General features: G+C 39.0%; 1 protein-coding gene across 1 annotated transcript in view; it reads left to right on the top strand.

Moving 5' to 3' along the window:
• Positions 1-206: 206 nt before the first annotated feature.
• The window catches only part of LOC140714266 (uncharacterized), a 49,384-nt gene continuing 29,582 nt past the window's right edge, over positions 207-20,008 (top strand). Inside the window, exons 1-2 of the mRNA XM_073025334.1 lie at positions 207-308; positions 714-803. The gene's annotated coding sequence lies outside the window, so the exon portion shown is untranslated. The remainder of the gene's footprint in view (positions 309-713; positions 804-20,008) is intronic.

A 20,008-nucleotide genomic window follows, 5' to 3' on the forward strand; every position in this document is an offset into this window, starting at 1 on the left:
GGTCTTGAAGAAAGACCTCAACCGGAAACGTCGACTGTTGACTCTTTTCGATAGATGCTGCCTGACCTGCTGAATTCCGCCAGCATTTTGTGTGCTTTGCCCTGAATTTCCAGCATCTGCAGACTTTACCGTGTTTGTGATTTACCTCGCCGTTGTCCCTCCGGCCACTGGTGGCGCTACGGGGAGCTCCGACACTGTTGGCGATGTGCAGACCTCCGGGCACCGGTGGTGCTGCCGCGAACCTCCTGCTAAACGCAGGCGTGGTGCTAACTGTCGTTGTCTCGGGTGGTTCTGCTCTTCGGGCAGCGGTGAGTAAGGGGTTGATCCTGAGATTGTGTAAATCGGGGGGCCAGCTGCAGTGGGAAAGGGCCGGGACCGAGTTCTGCTGGACGGCTGGAGGCTCCGGGCTCTCCGGTTTTAGCTTTCCGCCCGAGCGCGGGCTGTGGGATCAGTTAGTTGTGGTTCCCAAGCTGGCACGGGGTTTGGGGTGAAGGGGATCTGTCTGTGTGTATGGGTAGAGGTTATCGGTGGACTGTGGGTGTGGGGTGAGTGGAGGGAAGGGCGTGGGACCGTAGTCGGAGGGGGGGTGCGGTAAGGGAGAGAGGGTGGGGGTTCTGTTGTGAGAAAGTGGGATGTCCTTTCAGGAGGCAACAATTCTCTCTTCTTGTGAATTACTGACTAATTTTGCTGTTAACATTGTGTTTATTACAAAGCCCCAGAGCCTGGGAAGAGCTGTTATCGTCGTGGGCTGTGAGTGCAGATTGGGATGGCGCTGGGGTGTCAGTGACCTCTATCAGAGAACGGTTTGTTCAGCCTCTTGTGGATATAAATGTCTTTACAATAGATCGGATCTGATGGCGTATCTGGAGTTTGCAAAGGAGAAGGGAATAGGGAAGGGGCTGAGGAGAAGAGTTTTAACCAGCAAGTCATGGTCAGGGATGGAGGGGTACAGGAGCGTCTGATAGATAATTTTGTTGAAGTCGAATCTGAATAAAACTCGGGAGACCAGTTCTTTTTCGGCACCACAGTTCATTGGATTCTCTTGCAAGAGTTTGAGACCCAGTTATCAAAGGGAAGCAATGTCAGTGCTGCCAACCTTCTGACAAGTGGACTGTCTCAGTCGGGTTACAGCAGTGTATTTATACATGGTAAGGTCCACTCATTACTGTTGCAAGCTGTTATTAGAACTGGTACGCCCACCAAGTCTGTTGGTGCAAAATAATTACTGAGATAAGAGAGTCCACTAACTCAAGCCTTGAATATAGATGGATATACTGTCCAGTCCTTATCAGTTATTCCCTTTGCAAGGCCCTGACTTAATTACAGTCAGATGTTCATTCCTGTCCTTATCGGTGATTCCTTACTCAAATAAGGGCACAATATATATTGTTTATCCAATTCTCTGTAATTTATTTTTTTATTGAAGTTCATCAAACGAACATTTCCATAAGATGTATTTCAGACATTGTACATATATATCACAAATCTCCACAAATTATTTATCTGAGGTATACACTTATAGAAAAGAGTGGAAAGAAAAAACAAGCAAAAGGAAATAACTATGTACAAGTAGGGAGTGATTTTTTTTTACAACATATTCATTGACTTGTGAGAATAAAATCAAGCCTATGAGGCATTATGTAGTTAAACCATTTTCCCCAGTATGAATCAAATTGTTCCAGCTTATGGTTAACAGATGCTGTTATCTTCTCCATTTTGTAAATGTCCATTGTAATTTCCATCCATGTATTTAAAATTGGGCTCTCCTGTGATAACCATTTCCTAGTAAGAGTCTTTTTACCAGCCACCAAGAGTATATTCATTAAATATTTATCTCTTTTCAACCATTCTTGAGGTATATATCCAAAATATATGGTCTTACTCTCTAAGGGTATTTCACATTTAAAGATGTATGGCATTGTGTATGCCCCTCCAATAATTTTTGATAACAGGGCAGTCCCAAAAATATGAAAATGATTTGCATTTTGATTTCCACAAATTCTCCAGCAAACAGGGAGGTTACTATCATAATGGGATTTCTGAGAGGGTGTAATAAAATATCTTATCAAGTTTTTCCATCCAAACTCCCTCCATTTCTGTGAACCGGTACACTTCCATTGATATCTCCATATTGTTGTCCATTCTTCCTCAAATATAATTATCCCTCCTTCCTTCTCCCATTTTGTTTTAATGTATGAAGTCGAATGTGTTTTAAGATTTGACAACCCCTTATACATGCTTGAAATGATTCTACTACCATTATCTGAATTATATGCTTTTCTAAAGAGCTCTATCAAGCATGTTTTTGCCTTGGTTAAATTTTTAAGCGTCTTATTAACATATTGTCGCATCTATAAATACCGATAAAAATCTTGTTTTTCTAATGTGTTTCTCTTTAAGCATTTCAAAACTGACCAGTGTTCCTTCTTTCATTATGTTGCAAAGAACTGTTATTCCAGTCCTTAAATCTAGCATCCAATTTATTTAGTGTAAAATCCAAGTCATATGCACACCATTTAAGAATTGCAATATCCATCTCTAGATTATATTCTTTTATGGTAGTTTTCCATATTTTAAGAGTCAATTTCACCCATGGGTTATCAATAGTATTTATGTACCTTTGCAGGTTGTTATCAGCCAAAATTGCTTGTATGGGGATGGGAAGTACCCGCTCCTCAATGTTTTTCCATTGAGCGTCATATGATGGGTTGCACCAACATATCACAGCTCTCAACTGTGCTGCAAAATAATAATCTCTAAGAGAAGGTAAGCCCCATCCCCCCTTTTCCTTTGCTAATTGCAAAGTTTTGAGACGAACTCTAGGCCTTTTACCCTGCCAAATATACCTTGATAACATCTTGTTCCATTCATTGAATTGATTTTGATTAATCTCTGTTGGTAGGGTCTGAAAGAGATATAACAGTCTGGGCAGTATATTCATTTTAATAGACTCAATCCTTGAACTGAGACTGAAAAAAGGAACCAGGTTCCATCTTGCCACATCTTCCTTAATTTTTTTATATAAAGGCTGATAATTACATTCTGATAATTTTGCCAAATCTTTTGGCATAATGATGCCCAAATATTTGAAAGACTATTTGCCATGCCCAGGGTCTTGGTATCGACTTTCAATTTCTCTTGGTGGGCTATAATAATATGAAAGTAATTGGGTTTTATCTATGTTGATCTTGTATCCTGATAATTGACCATATTGTTCAAAGGATTGCATCAATTTAGGTAAAGAGTATGTTGGTTGCCCTAGATAGATCAAAATGTCATCTGCATAACAAGCCAATTTATGCTCTGTCCCTTTAATAGTGATTCTCCTGTTAATCTTCATTTTGTCTGATGTATTGAGCTAATGGTTCCAGATATAACGCGAAGTGTAGTGGTGACCATGCACAACCCTTCTCGTGCCCCTTTCTAGGGTAAGACTATTTTATAAATATCCATTAATTTTAATCCTAGCAGTAGGATTGTCATATAGTGTCTGTATAGTTTTAATAATTGTGTCTTGGAAACCAAATCTATATAAAACTCTGTAAAGAAAATTCCAATTAACTGAATCAAATGCTTTTTCAGCATCCACGCTTATCACTATTGCTTCAATTTTGTTTTTTTTTGTCTATGTTCCATAATGTGAAGCGTCCTTCGTATATTGTCTTGTGTCTGGCGTTGTTGTATAAAACCTGTCTGATCGTTACATATCAGTATGGGTAAAAACTTCTCTAATCGTTTGGCCATGATGGAGGTAAATAATCTATAATCTACATTAAGAACGGATATTGGTCTAAATGACCCGCATTCCATTTTATCCTTGCCTTCTTCCGGTATACCTGAGATTATCACTTCCTTCCAACTGGGTGGCATTTGTGCCTTTTTTAGAGCCCAGTTCAGTGTGGGGAGTAAAACAGGAATTAACTTATTTTTAAATTCTTTGTACCACTCTGTCATATACCCATCTGATCCTGGTGACTTGCTTAATTTAAGCCTACTAATTGCAGCTTTTAATTCAACTTCAGTTATGTCAGCAGTCATCGTTCTAATTTGTTCTTCGCCTAAAGTGGGTAACTCTTGAGAATTCAAGAAGGTGGCAATTTGGGTTATGCTTCCCCCTGGATCTTTGGAATATAGGGTTTTGTAAAACACTTCAAAATCTTCTTGAATTTCACTTAGCTTATTTTTTATCATTTTCATTCGTGGGTCCCTAATTCTATGAATTGTATTTTCTGCTATCTTTTGTTTTCAGATTCCACACATATTTTCATAGATTTTGATACACTTTTATGATGTCTCTGTTTCAGAAACATTGTTTTTCTTGATTTCTTGCGAAGCCAAATTATTTATTTCATTCCTAATTCTTTTAATTTCCGCTAATATATCCTGTGCCAAATTCAATTTGTGTTTTTTCTCTAGTTCCTTTAGCCTATTTTGTAATTCCTCTGATGTTTTATTCCTTATTTTTTTCTTATATGAAGTTATCGCTATAAATTTCACTCTTAAGATCGCCTTCAGAGTATCCCATAAAATGGGAGGTGAAACCTCTCCATTATCATTAAATTCTAAGTAGAGACCAATTTCTTTTTTAATTTGTTCCTTACATTACGGATCGTTAAGTAGACTTGAATTTAGTTTCCAAATAGTATTCTTTGGTTGTAGGTCAAAATCAACAGATAAATATATAGGTGCACGGTCACTTACATCTATTGTCCCAATTCCACTGGTGTTTATTTTGTCTTTGTCTTTTCCAAATGTTATGAAATAGTCTATTCTTGTATATATAAAATGGGGAGCAGAATAATGAGTGTAATCCCTTCTGTCAGGGAAAAGTTCCCTCCATATATCAATTAAACCAACATCCTCAAAAAGTGTATTAACTTTCTTATGTAAAGATTTTGTTTCATAGGTTTTTCTATTGGAAGAGTCTAAGTTTGGTTGTAATTGTAAATTTAAGTCTCCCCTACATATCAGGAGACCTTCTGTTTCCGTTACCATAATATCAGTAATTTTCTGAAAGAAGCCAATATCACTTCCAGGGGGTGCGTATATATTCAATAGAGTAACTATATTGCCGTCTATATTCCCCCTTACCAGAATATATCTGCCCTCTTTATCTCCCATTTTGAATACTTTTTTCAAAATTTAGCTTTTTTGAGATAAGAATAGCAACTCCTCTCCTATGTCCTGATTTATATGAGGAAAAAAACAGATTAGTGAAGCCCATTCTCTTTAGTTTTTTATGCTCAATATCACTTAAATGAGTTTCCTGTAAATATACTACATGGGCTTGTTCTTTTTTTCATTTTGGATAAAATTTTCTTACGTTTGATTGGATTTAATAGCCCAGTGACATTAAAAGAAATGAATTTTACCTTGTCCTTAGTCATCTGTATTTATCTGTCAATGTATCATTGAAATTAGAATAAAACTTAATCGATCTACTCCCTGAGCAAGTAAGAACCAAAAAACGCAAATAATAACAAAAATGGCAACGAACGTGTGATTCCAAGGCTGAGGTCTCTAGTAGATGACACTGCGTTGAGCTAGAGGAAATGTCTAGCTGTGGGGGATAACCCTTCCTGCTTGTGAATTGAGGGCCCCCATTGCAGTATTCATAAAAGTCAGTGAATAAATCCATTACACAGAAAAGATTTCCCTGTGTACTCCTATATATATATATATATACACACACACACACACACAAATAAATATATATATACACACACACACACACACACACACACACACACACACATTACATACATACACATATATACACACATATATATATTCTCATTTTTGTGGGGAAAAGGAGGAAGCGAGCAAATAAAGAATAACAACTAAGTAATATAAAATCCACATTATAATAAGTATTTCTTGAGATAGGTATATCACCGTGTACTTTTGCTTCCGTTTAGCTTCTCAACATTTTTAAAGTTAGCCAAACCTTATGGCTCTTCTGAAGGGGGTGAGGACTGTCTTTGGGAAACACCCGGTCTCTTCCTGATATATTTCTCTCGGCCTCCTCCCGTCTCCTGCCTTCTTGATTCTCGCATTATTTCCCAAGCAGAGCGGGATAATTCCGCAGCCAGGCTTTTCTTCGTTTTGGTCATTCTGACGGGCAACCCTCTGGCCTTCATGTCTGTAGTCGCCTCTTCCACGGTCTGGTACAACTGCGTCCTGTTGTCATAAGACACTCAAAGTTTAGCAGGGTATGGAGTTTGAAATCTGATCTTATTTTGCTTTAGTACTAGCTTTACTTTGGGGTATTCTTTGCGTTTCTGGAGGACCGCGGTGGGGGGGGTAATCTTGGTGGAAATATATTAATTTATCCTCTAAAATCACTCTCTTCTTACCCCAGGCCCTTCGTAGAATCTCCGTCTTGGTGCTGTACCGAAGGAATTTAATTATTACTGAGCGTGGCTTTCTATCCTGGGTAGGTTTAGGGACTAATGCACGGTGGGCTCTTTCGACTTCCAGCTGCATAGCCGGGGAAAGATCCAGCGCGTCCCGCAGTAACTTTCCGAGAAACTCCGTCATAGACGAGCCCTCCGCTCCTTCAGGAACGTTGTAGATTCTGATTTTTTTCTGCCGTGATCTTCCCTCCAGGTCAAGCAGTTTATCTTCTTGGTGATGTATTATTTTTATTGTCTTGCTCAGTATCCGTTCCACGTTTTGAACACGATCTTCCACCTTCTCAATTCGAGTCTCTGCCACCACTGTTTTTTGATTGACGCTGGCGAGCTCTGACTTAATATCACGGAGCTGCTGCTTTATATCTTTCTGGACCTCCATTATTTCTTTCAGGATTTCGAAGATATTCGCCACTTCGCCTGAACGAGGCCTGGCGCCCACGTCACTAGCACGCATTCGGGTAGGAGAGCCACTCGCTGCACTCCACTCGGATGCAAGCTCCGCAGTGTCGCTTTTTTAATTTCCATTCCTTTTCCCCATTCTTGCCCCTCTTTTCAGATCAAATATTTTTTGAAAAATATTATATTTGATGGGTTAACGGGGCTTAATATGCGTTTTTCCGGAGGAGCTAGTGACTTAAGCTGCCATTCTTGACGATGGCGTCACCAGAAACCTCTGTTTATCAAATTCTCAATGTCTCTGCCAATTAAAAGGAAACTAGTGTCAGCCAGTTACTTTTTTAACTGCTGAAGACAGAGTTTACTTCAGTTCAAAAATTCGTGTTCAGTCCCAATTAGTCTTTTAGCCATTAGGTTGAAAATGATTCCCTCATTTTATCATTTCATAATAACTCTCAGGGCCCAAAGGTTACAACCGGATCCTACGGCAGCTAGCCACCAGAGGCCACAAGCATTGCAATGTAAGAATGACTGCAATTACAATAAGTACAATGTGATATCCACAATGTAATAGTGTACCACCGATATCCCCGAAGAAGTTCCCAAACGACCATCATCCTGTCCCGCTGCCAAACCCATGCAACCTCTGTCCTATGTTATGAATATTTTGTATTTCCTGGGTTATGTGCTCAGAAAGGGATGATATATTACTAGATTTGTTGGGTATGCAGATTCAGCACTCTTTCCCTATAATGGTGCATGTTCCTCCTTTTCCTGCCAGAATGAAATCAAAAGCCATATGATTCTGTAGGACTGTTTACCAGATTGCAATCATTTCACTGGATATTTCTGTTACTTGGGCCTGTGTTTCTGTCAGGGCCCCTGCACTATTATTGTCCAGCTCCATAGGAGGGAAAAGTGGTCATCTAAAATCCCTCAGTCTCAGTTATATCTTCACGTTGCCTGTTCGAATGGGGGGATGATCCTGCAGCTGGGCTATGACTCTCAGGTGGGGTACTAAGTATGCTAGATAACAACAGCTGGTCCACCCTTTGCTGGAACTATGTGGATCCCATCTACTGGCAGTTTCCCTTGGAAACCATACTTAGGCCCGATTTGCACACACTCAGTGGGTGCCATTTACAGATCGGGGAGAGTTTGCTGTGGTATAGGTGATACAGCTGCTATTTCCCAGAAAGGCTGCATCTTCCCCTCCCTGAAAGTTACAGTAACTGGTGGCATTTACTATTCTGCTGTTGGGCACCTGCAGGTATGGCCAGGATGTATGTTTCCCAGTATATGAGGTTCCGTTTGGTGGAGGCCTGAGATACCATCCCTCAAAACACTGACAGCCACAGTCACCTCTGTCTGGTCTTCAGTTCCACACCTCACTTCCCTGGGTGTTATTTGAGAAAGCCCAGGCTGAGAGTTCCTCACTCTGTTTGAGTGGGATTACTGACATTGGAATCATAGTTTTACCATGCTGTGAAATTTTGGCACAAACCCAGCAGGCTCCTAGTATACCTGCTTGGCATAGGTGTGACAGAGAGACAGAAAGGTGTTAACATGGGGGCGCCCGGATGCTGGGGTGAGCCCTTTCAAAGGCATAAACACGAACACCACTATCAACCAATACCTTTTCCTTTAGTCTGAGAGAGTCCTTCTACTCAGTTCCTTCAGTAACACGTTTGGCATCTGTTCGATTTATCCACCGAGATTGCCCCTTCAGTTTCATAGCCATGAGAGTGGTCAGTAACACCTGATATGGTCCTCTCCACTGAGGTCATGAGTTTCCCTCAATCCCAGTTCTTGATCAGGACAAAATTCCCAGGTTCTATGGTGGGATTGTCACTTCTCTCTGCGGGTTAGTTCTCTTCCTTGTAAGCCTGTTGTACCTGTGAATGTAATGCTTGGAGAATTTTGGTTAGTTGGCATATATATTTCCCCATCCCTTTCCTTAGGCTATGCATATCCAATTCTGCTGGTAGACTTTCTGGGAGCAATGGTACACAAGGTCTTGGTCCCCAGGGTGTCCTCATGGGCCGTCCATAAATGATTTCAGCTGGTGACAACACTGTTTTCCCCGTGGGGTAACCTTCATGTGGAATAGGGGTAACTGTAGGACCTTCAACCAAGTGAGTCCAGTCTCAACTGTTAGTTTGGCCAATTTACTCTTCAGAGTGCCATTAGCTCTTTCCACTATGCCAGGTGGGTGGTGTACACAGTGGAATTGTTGCTTGATAGCTAGTTCGTTACATACCTCTTCATTTATTTTCACCACAAAGTGTGGGCCATTGTTAGAGCTCAGCATCTCTGGCAGGCCGTAGATGCTGGGAATCTGGGAATTTTTTCCCTTAAGAATACCTTCACAACAGTCATAGCAGTATTATTGGTAGCTGGAATAGCTTCAGTCCATCTACTAAACACATCTATAATAACTAAGCATTATCTATAGCAACGTACTCTAGACAATTCAATAAAATCAACTTGTAGACACAAAAAAGGTCAACCTGGCAAGGGAGTCGTACCCGGTGTGCAAGGTGCAGGTTACCAACCATTCCCTCCTTTCCTGGGTGTGTACAATTATGTATATAATCATCCAATATTGGTAAAAACTGTGCAGAAGCACAAGCCTGTTCCGCTGGGCTTGAGGGGATATTGCGGAATGGATTGGAGAGTCTGTCCTTCTCTCACGGTGATCCAGACGGTGGGGGGGGGGGGGCCAGTTGGCTGAGCTGACTTTGTGGCCTGAAATTGCCCAGAGCGGCATAATATTGAACTAATATAAGAAAAAGGAACCACAACTCCTCTTGACAATTCATACAAAAAGACTCAACATTTCTATTATTGAGAAAGAAAGAAAACCCACTAACCGAAAACAAAAAAAAGAGGACTGGGCAGTCCATTTGGAGGATATAATTACAAAAAAAAGGAAAAATCCTTCTGGTCAAATCTGAAAGTTTGCGGAGAAGAAAAAAAATTACCTGAAAAAGAAAAATTAGATCATGTAGTCGCATGCAACGCACTACTAAAGGGACACATGGAGGCAGAGAGAGCTGAACTCAGAATGCCTTTACTGATTCAAAATCGCGCGCTTAAATCTCTCCTCCCAGGGGCCCCAGACTGTCCCCGGAAAGTCCGTCCTGAGTAGGTAGTTCCAAACACACTACCGCGTGTCTGCCCACTGCTACTGATGGAGGTTCGAGTCCCGCGTGTGTGGGCCGCCACAATCATATGAAAATATTGAATGAAAGGTCGCCAGGTTGCTCAAATTTAAAAGATGTATCAAACATCTGACTTCTAGTTTTCTCCAAGCTTAAACACAACATAATGGAGGAGAGCCAAAAAAAAAAACAGTGGGTGGATTAGGATCTTTCCAATACAACAACATAGCTCTCCTAGCCAATAAAGTTGAAACATTTCCTACTTCCCAAAGATTGCCGTAAGTGAATTAGGTTGTAGGTTGAAACCTATGACTTTTGATAACGTTCTAAAAACATCTCTCCAGAAATTATTTAACTTTATACAAGACCAAAACATATGAGTTAAGATGGCCACCTCTGTGTTGCATCTATCACAGGTGGGATTTATATTAGAAAAAATATGCGCTAGTTTATCTTTTGACACATGCTACCTTGAACTGAATCAAGGAGTGATGGGCGCACGTAGATGAATTGTTAACTAAATGATAAATTTTATTCCATTGATCATCTGAAAGTGACTCCTGAAGTTCCAATTCCCAAGCACGTTTAACCTTACCATTAGACATAGTTCGTAAATTCATTAGCCGTTTATATTTGATGGCTATCAATCCTTTTTGAAATGGTTTAAGCTGAAAAATAGCATCTATCATATTTGGTGAATGAGCAAATAGATAATTCGATAACAAATCGTGTAAAAAAAATCCTAACTTGTAAATATCTAAAAAATGGTGCATTAGATATATCATATTTATCCACTAGCTGCGAAAAAGACATTAAACAATTCTCTAAAAACAAATCTAAAAAAAGTTTTTATTCCCTTAGTTTGCCATATTAAAAAGGCCTTATCCAGAATTGATTGTTTAGAAAAATAGTTAAGATGGATATTACTAGAGAGAACAAAGTTATTTAAGTCAAAACATCTGCAAAACTGAAACCAAATTTTTAATGTATGTCTAACAATGGGACTAAGATCTTGTCTACCAATCCTAGAAAACAAAAAAGAAAGAGGAGCTTCCAGTAAAGAAGCCAAAGAAAACCCCCTTACCGAGTTCTCCTCCAAATGCAATCATGAAGGACAGTCCTGATTATCTATACCACAAATCCAAAAAGTGATATAATGAATATTAATTGTCTAATAATAAAATCTAAAGTTTGGTAATGCCAATCCTCCATCTTTTTATAATTTTTGCAATAAAGGTTTACTCAGTCTAGATATGTGACAGGATCATAGAATCTATTCTATCAAAGAACGTTTTTGGGACAAAAGATGGAACAGCTTGAAACATATATAGAAATTTCGGTAAAATTGCCATTTTTATAGCATTTATTCGACCAATTAATGATATCGTCATAGGTGACCATTTGAAAAGCGTTTGTTGTGTATATTCAATTAGAGGAAGAAAATTATACTTATATAAATCTTTAAAATTTTCAGTAATTTTAATATCAAGATAGGTAAAATCATTTTAGCGATATTAAAAAGTATTTGATCATAATAATCAGAATAGTTATTAATAGGAAATAATTCACTTTTATGTAAATTTAATTTATATCCTGAGAAAATACTAAATTCATTAGATATAGATATCATAGAGGGAATAGATTTCCTAGGGTCTGAAATGTAAACTAATAAATCATCTGTGAAACTTTATGTACTTTATCCCCTCTCTTAATACCCTGAACAGAGTTAGAATCCCTAAGAGCAATAACAAGTGGTTCTAAAACCAAATTAAATAATAAAGGACTAAGAGGAGAACCTTGAGGGGTTCCTCTATATAATGTAAAATCAGGAGATTTTTTATTGTTCGTTATAGCTATCGGGGCTTGATAAATCAGTTTGATCCAGGAAATAAATCCCAGACCAAAATTAAACCTCTCCAAAACCTGAAACAAATAAGGTCATTCCATCCTGTCAAACCTTTCTCTACATCGAGAGAAACAATACATTCAGATTCTTTAACTGAGAGAGAATAAATAATATTTAAATAGGTATTCACATTTTAATATTCGGGGTACAACATCTTGGGTTCAGTCAATATTGAAAGAATGTCTTACCAGATGTCCCGTCCTCACCTCCAACTTCTTCCAGTATTGGAGTTAGCCCACGGCCAAGTCTTGCCAGTTTCCCTCGGTGCTGGAGGCTTGTTTTGTCAGGGTGTAAAGCAAGGAACCCTAGGCTTGAACCCAGGGCAAACCCTAACAGTGGTATGGGGAACCACCAGTCCTGTCTGTCGCCAAAGGAAATCCAGAACTTTGGCCAGTAATGCACTGCCCTCTCTCCCTTTCACCTCTCCAGTCACCGTGACTGGGAACTTCTGTCCCCCGAGGGGTGCATAATATTGGCTTTCCTCAGTTGGGTCATAGCACAAAATCACATGAGGGTCGGCCACTGGCAGAAGGGGTTCACACGCAGTGGAGTCCAGATTAAGTGCCCACCACTGTGGGGTTGGAAATGGGGAAGCTGTCGATTGTTCACTAGTTCCAGGGTGATACCCTTGTCCGTGCATAGAATCTCGACTTCCAATGGACAAAGCAAGTTTCTCCCTGCTGGATTACACTCCAGACTGGTGGTGACTGTAAATGAAACCTCACACTGGTTCCCTTGGAATTCCACCTGCAGTGGCTGGGTATGCGAATACATACGTTCCGTGCCATCAAACTCAGACAGAGTGATTGTAGCGTCTGATAGCTGGAATCCCTTCGGATACTGTTTCCTGATCGAGAGTGGTTGTGGTTGCCCCCGTATCAATCATAAACGGAATTGGAATTCCAGCAATTTGCAATATTACATTAGGCTCTTCCTGAGGGGTGGTACTCATGGTAGGAAGCATCCTTACTTGTCAATTTCTAAACGGGTTGTTGTCCCCACCTGTCCCTTGGGAGGTTTTTGTTCCCATTTCTGATCCCCAGATGTAGCCCGCTCGCGTTCTTCTTCCCGCTGAACATATTCACCTTCAATATTGGTTCCCTTTGGGGTTGATCGGGATTCAAAAGCCGTATGTCAAAACTCGTCGCATTCAATTTCGGTCATTGTCAGACCAATACATATTATTTGTTTGAATCATGTTGGCTAACTTAGTTGGTAAGCATTGGAGCTGTGAGGCATTAAACTGGGGGGACAGATTCCCATCATTAAAGGCTTGGTCTCCTGCGAAAGTGCCATAGCAGGCCACAAATCGCACCCAATAGTCTGGTCCCGATTTCCCCAGGCTTAGGTTTGCATTCAAGTACTTTAGTGATGTTTGCAGGTTGCTGGAGAGCCCTTTCCAAGGCTTGAATAATCTGGTCTGTCTGTTCATTCTCACTATGGTTTCCCGCCTGTAACTCCTGATACGTTTTGTATCTCAATTCTGCCTTCCATTTCCGTCCCTCATCAGCTGTGAGAAAAAACGCAGCAGAGACCGAATAAATCTCGTGGGGTTGCATTAAACATTTGTATAGTACTGAGGAGATACTGAGCAAACTGTGCTGGCTTTTCTTTTCTATCTGGGGCCTGATTCATGATAATGATCATTTCTTGAGGCTTCCAGGCTGCATACACAGGAATCACTGAGAGCTGTCCCTCCTACTGCTCATGGATTGGGCAGTATTCGGGTGGGTAATTGTCTTTGTGGAGCCATTAACTCTGGGGTTTTATTGGATTCTTCCCTCCCTGTCACGGAATAATCCTCGGTTTTCCCTTTCAGGATCTCGGTATAAGGACCTTCCCTTCCCTGCCGCCGCTGTTTTACCCGAGCAGCCATTGTATCTGAATACTGGGAGGATTGGGGTTTGGGTGCACTTGGCCCCTGGTAAGGTGGGGGGTACGGTGGGTGCCCACTCATCATCACGGTCACTGCCCTCAAACAGGGTCGGTATGCCAGACATGGGTTCGGGATCCCTTGTTTCCCTATCATTTTGAACTTTAGACTGATGTTCCTGTCCTTCTCTCCTATCTGGGCCGGCCTTGGTTTGCTTAAGTTGTTTTTCCTGCTCTCGTTTTCGGTGCCCATCCACCCACTCACACTCCGCTTTTAGCGTCTCCCAACCTTTGGTGTTCCTTCTGCAGTATGTACCTCTATCCCTTTGTCACATGCATTATTCCTCCAACTTGCTAATAATATACTGTTTCACTTTAGAGGAATGTCACATCCGGATATTTTTCCAGTTAGCAGACGATTTCCTTCCATGCTGCTGTGACATACGAGGCAAGTTACAGCAGTGGTTTGCCATTACCTTCTGCCGGGTGAGTTTTTTGAAAAGAGATCACCAGCTCTTAACCCAGCACGGATGGCAAGCGTGCAAGGGAGCTGGCTGGTTTCGAACTCGGGACCTCTCACCCCGAAGTCCAGCGCTGACTACGCCACCAGCTGACCCACTATGCCACTAGCTGGCAAAGTTCCACTTTACATTTAGTAAACACAGAGTACACTGCGGATGCTGTGGTCAAATCAACACGTACAAAAGCTGGATGAACTCAGCAGGTTAGGGCAGCATCCATTGAAACGAGCAGTCAACGAGCAGGGGCCCGATAAAGAAAGTGGGGGGAGGGTGGAAGGTGCCAGGTGAAGAACCTATCCCCTCCCTGCTTCCCCTCCCCCACCTCTTGATCTTTCCTCTGATTGGTTTTTCACCTGGCACCTTCTTTATAGGGCCCCTGCCCCCTCCTTCTTCAGTCCTGACAAAGGGTCTTGGTCCGAAACGTTGACTGCTCGTTTCAATAGATGCTGCCCGACCTGCTGAGTTCATCCACTTTACATCTGCCTTTTCCTTCCATTCCCCTTTCAACAATTTCCACTTCTTTCCACAGTTCTTTTTCCATATCAAATTTATTGCTTGTTCTCATGAAGTAATATCCCAGGTTCCCCTCGAGTGGCCACATTTTGTTCCCCAATTTCTTATTCAGCGCTGCACTCAACATTCATAAATCTTTTTCCTAGTCTGGAAAACTACATATCATGTAGCGCTGTTCCTGGCCCACTCATCTCAATCGACTGGAATTGACCCATGTTCTCTAAGTAATTTACCCGGCACAAAGCCTCCTGCTCAATTAACAATCAGATAAATTTACCCGGCTGGCACCTCCTGCTCAATTGATAAATTTACTCGGCACGTCCGCCTCCTGCCCACTTAATAAAAATTTGCCTACCTTATACGAGTCTCCCGATAGATTCATTCCCAAACCCGTCAAGGTCTGCAATCAGCTTTGGGCGCGGGACCGTACTTACAAAGGAGCGAACGGAGAGCGACAAAAGGTAAAATACCTATTGGGCGCCCGGTCAGTCTCCGCAGTCCCCAAAGTGGTCCAGCCGCTTACTCAGCCCGTCTGCTTGGCACTCCCTAAATTGGGATCCTGTTCGTGACGCCAGATGTTAAAGTTGAATCTGAATAAAATTAGAGCGACCAGCTTCTTATCGTCACCATAGTTTATTGCACATTCTCCTGCAGGAGTTTGAGACCCTGTTGTCAAAGGGAAGTAAGCACTGCCACCATCTGACAAGTGGACTGACTTAGTCAGGTTACAGACATATATTTATACAGAGTAAGCCCATATATTACTATTGCAAGATGTTATTTGAACTGGTACGCCCACCAAGTCTGTTGGTGCAAAACTTAATTACCTGGATAAGGGAGTTCTCTAAATCACTAAATTACAGATGGATGTACTGTCCTGTCCTTATCGGCGAATCCTCCTCTCTTTACTCAAGCAAGGGTACAATGTACAATGTTATCAGCTCTCAGTGTGTCTCTCTGCAAGCTGCAGAGAACTGGTAATGAGTTTGTCTTAGCTAACTGCTGAAGACAGAGTATACTTTAGTTCAAAAATTCCTATTCAATCCCAAGTATTCTTTTCGCCAAGGTTACATAGGTTCAAAATGTTTTTTTTATATATCCGCAGTTCCTTAGGAGAGTTCAGGGCAAATATTTATGTTCAATATAGAAACTGGTGATACCTGTGCGTATTGTGGCGATGCAAAAGTTGCTGGAGAATTTACAAGTGTGAAGATGTGGAGTGATATTTGGAAATCTGACTTTTCTTTTTCAATCTTTTTATTATTATTAATATCAACATAATAAGATTAATACATAAATAGTGGGATTACAAACTTACAAATTTATACTGAACATGAAAGGATACACAAGCAATAGTTACAATATAATTAAGTCTTCCCAAATCATGAATGATACAAATAACATATAAACAAAGCAAAACTAGGTTATATCATAATATATATTAAAAAAAAGAGAAAAAGAAAAAAAATATGCTAGAAAAACTAATCTAACAACCTAATAACTAATAAAGAGAAAAAAAGAGAATTTTTTTTAAAAAATGGGCTGTTAATAATATCTATAAAAAACATACGAAATCATCAGTGTCGCCAACTCCAATCCTGTCAACATATGTATAATCAAAACTGGAAAAACGAATAGGTTTGGAACAGGGTCTCATTACATCATATGAAAATATTGAATAAATGGTCTCCATGTCTTTTCAAATTTAATAGAAGGGTCAAATACAACACTTCTAATTTTCTCCAAATTTAGACATAACATAGTTTGAGAAAGCCAATGAAATATGGTAGGGGGATTAATTTCTTTCTAATTCAACAAAATAGATCTTCTAGCCATTAATGTAAGAAATGCAATCATTCGACAAGCAGAAGATAAATGGATTGAGTCCATCATTGGTAAACCAAAAATTGCAGTAATAGGATGAGGTTGTAAATCAATGTTCAATACCGTGGAAATAATATCAAAAATGTCTTTCCAATATTTTTTCAAAAGCGGACATGACCAAAACATATGAGTTAAAGACGCTATCTCAGAATGACATCTGTCACAAATAGGATTTATATAGGAATAAAAACGAGCCAATTTATCCTTGGACATATGAGCCCTGTGCACAACTTTAAACTGTATTAATGAATGTTTAGCATATATAGATGATAAATTGACTAATTGAAGAATTTTATCCCAATTCTCAATAGGGATAGTAAGGTTAAGTTCTCTTTCCCTATCATTTTTAATCTTAAAAAAGGGCTCTGAACGTATTTTCATAATTATATTGTAGAGTTTTGATATTGCACCTTTCTGAGAAGGATTTAGTTCTAACAAATTCTCCAAAATACCCAAAGACTCAAGATTTGGAAAGGTAGGAAGTACAGTTTTTAAGAAATTCCTAATCTGTAAATATCTAAAAAAATGAAATCTAGGCAAATTATATTTATTAGATAATTGTTCAAAAGACATAAAACAATTATCCAAAAATAAATTGGAAAATCGTAGTAATCCTTTAGTCTTCCAAGCTGAATAAGCTTGGTCTATAATAGAAGGATAAAAAAAGAAATTGGATACAATAGGAATAGTTAAAACAAACTGATTCAACCCAAAAAATTTCCGAAATTGAAACCATATACGTAAAGTATGTTTAACTATCGGATTGTCAATTCGTTTCTGCAATTTAGAAAGAGCAAAGGGAAGAGAAGACCCTAAAATAGAACCCAATGAAAATCCTTGTACAGATTTAGTTTCCAGGTTCACCCAATGAGGGCTAAAAGATAAATCCCAATCCTTTAACCAACATATCAAATATCGGATATTAACTGCTCCAATAATAAAATCTAAAATTAGGCAATGCCAATCCACCTTCCTTCCTTGCCTTCTGTAAATATTTTTTACCTAATCTAGGATTTTTATTCTGCCATATATATGAGGAAATTTTTGAATCAACATTAGCAAAAAAAGATTTCGGAATAAAAATTGGTATCGCTTGAAATATATATAAAAACTTGGGTAAAATAATCATCTTAATAGCATTAATCCGACCTATCAGAGATAAAGATAATGGTGACCATTTAGTGAACAAACATTTAATCTGATCAATTAAGGGTAAAAAATTAACCTTAAATAACTCCTTATAATTTTATGTAATTTTAATCCCCAAGTATATAAAAGAGTCATTAACTAATTTAAAAGGTAAATTTCCATAAATTGGAACCTGTCTATTCAAAGGAAACAATTCACTCTTATTAAGATTTAATTTATACCCGGAAAAATTACTAAATTGAGCCAACAATGATGTAACTGCAGGAATGGATTTCTCAGGATCAGAAATAATAATAAATCATCTGCGTATAATGATAACTTATGTATATCCATCCCACGAGTAATGCCAAAAATGTTTGGTGATTCTCTAATAGCAATTGCCAAAGGTTCTAAAGCAATATCAAATAATAATGGACTAAGAGGACAGCCTTATCTAGTACCCCAAAATAAACGAAAAAAGGGAGATCTTTGATTGTTAGTAAAAACCGAGGCTACATGATATAAACATGATATATCAGTTTAATCCAGGAAATAAATGTCGGACTAAAATTAAACTTCTTAAGCACAGTAAATAAGTATGGCCATTCAACTCTATCAAATGCTTTCTCCGCATCTAATGAAATGACACATTCTGAGGTGCTACATGAAGGAGTATAAACAATATTCAATAATCTCCTAATATTGAAAAAAGAATAGCGATTTTTAATAAAACCAGTTTGATCTTCAGAGATAATTTGAGGTAATACCTTCTCCAGCCTGGACGCCAGTAACTTGGAAAAGATCTTGGAATCTACATTCAATAAGGATATTGGTCTATAAGATGCACAGTCAGTAGGGTCTTTATCTTTTTTCAATATTAAAGAAATGGAAGCTCTATAAAAACATTGTGGCAGTTTACCCAATCTAATTGCTTCTTCAAAAACCCTGCATAACCAAGGAGAAAGAGTAGAGGAAAAACACTTAAAAAATTCCACTGTATACCCATCTGGACCTGGTGCTTTCCCAGAATTCACAGAGGAAATAACCCTTTTAATTTCTGCATACATAATAGGAGTTTCTAATATTGAAAGATTATCTGATGATAATTTTGGAAAATTCAATTTCCCAAGAAAATCATACATGGTATTATGATCATGAGGGAATTCAGAATGATACAGGGAGGTATAAAAATCTTGAAAAGATTTGTTTATCTCATCATGGTTAACTGTCAATTCACCATTCTGTTGACGAAACTTAATAATTTGACGTTTAACCAAAGCATTCTTCAGTTGATTAGCTAACAGTTTACCCGATTTATCACGATGTATATAAAAATCAGATCTGGTTTTCATTAATTGATTTTCAATCGAAGATGTAAGTAATAAACTGTGTTCCATTTGAAGTTCAACTCTTTGTTTGTAAAGCTCCTTACTAGGAGCAGTCGAATATTTCTTGTCAATTTCTTTAATTTTATCAACCAATAAAAGAGTTTCCTTCTTAATAAGTTTTCTCAAACCAACAGAGTAGGAGATAATCTGTCCACGTATATATGCTTTAAAAGTGTCCCAAAGTGTTCCACAAGAAATATCATCCGTGGAATTAGTTGAAAAGAAGAAATCGATCTGTTCCTTAATAAATTTAATGAAATCCGGATCTTGCAGTAAGGTAGAATCAAATCGCCATTGCCTAACACTAGAAGCTGTATCCATAAATTTAATAGAAAGTTTCAATGGAGCATGATCAGAGATGGCTATAACATCATAATTACAACCAATTACAGATGGAATAAAACGAGAGTCAATAAAAAAAATCAATTCTCGAGTAAGAATGATAAACGTGAGAAAAATGAAAACTCTTTGTCCTTAGAATGCCGAAATCTCCAAATAGGAAAATTCCATTATCAGTCAAAAAAGAATTAATGTAAGTGGCCGACTTATTAGGTAAAGTCTGAGTGGATATAGATCTGTCCAGCAAAGGATTTAAACAACAATTAAAGTCACCACCCATTATTAACATATATTCATTTAGATTAGGTAGAGAAGTAAATAAGGACTTAAAAAATCGGGATAATCGACATTTGGAGCATAAACATTAACCATAGCAACCTTTTTGTTATAAGGTAACCCAGTAATTAACAAAAATCTACAATTTGGATCTGAAATAATATCGTGTTGGACAAATGTAATAGAGGAGTCAATAAAAATTGAA

This window comes from Hemitrygon akajei, chromosome 2 (assembly GCF_048418815.1).
Source record: "Hemitrygon akajei chromosome 2, sHemAka1.3, whole genome shotgun sequence".
Classification (NCBI taxonomy): domain Eukaryota; kingdom Metazoa; phylum Chordata; class Chondrichthyes; order Myliobatiformes; family Dasyatidae; genus Hemitrygon; species Hemitrygon akajei.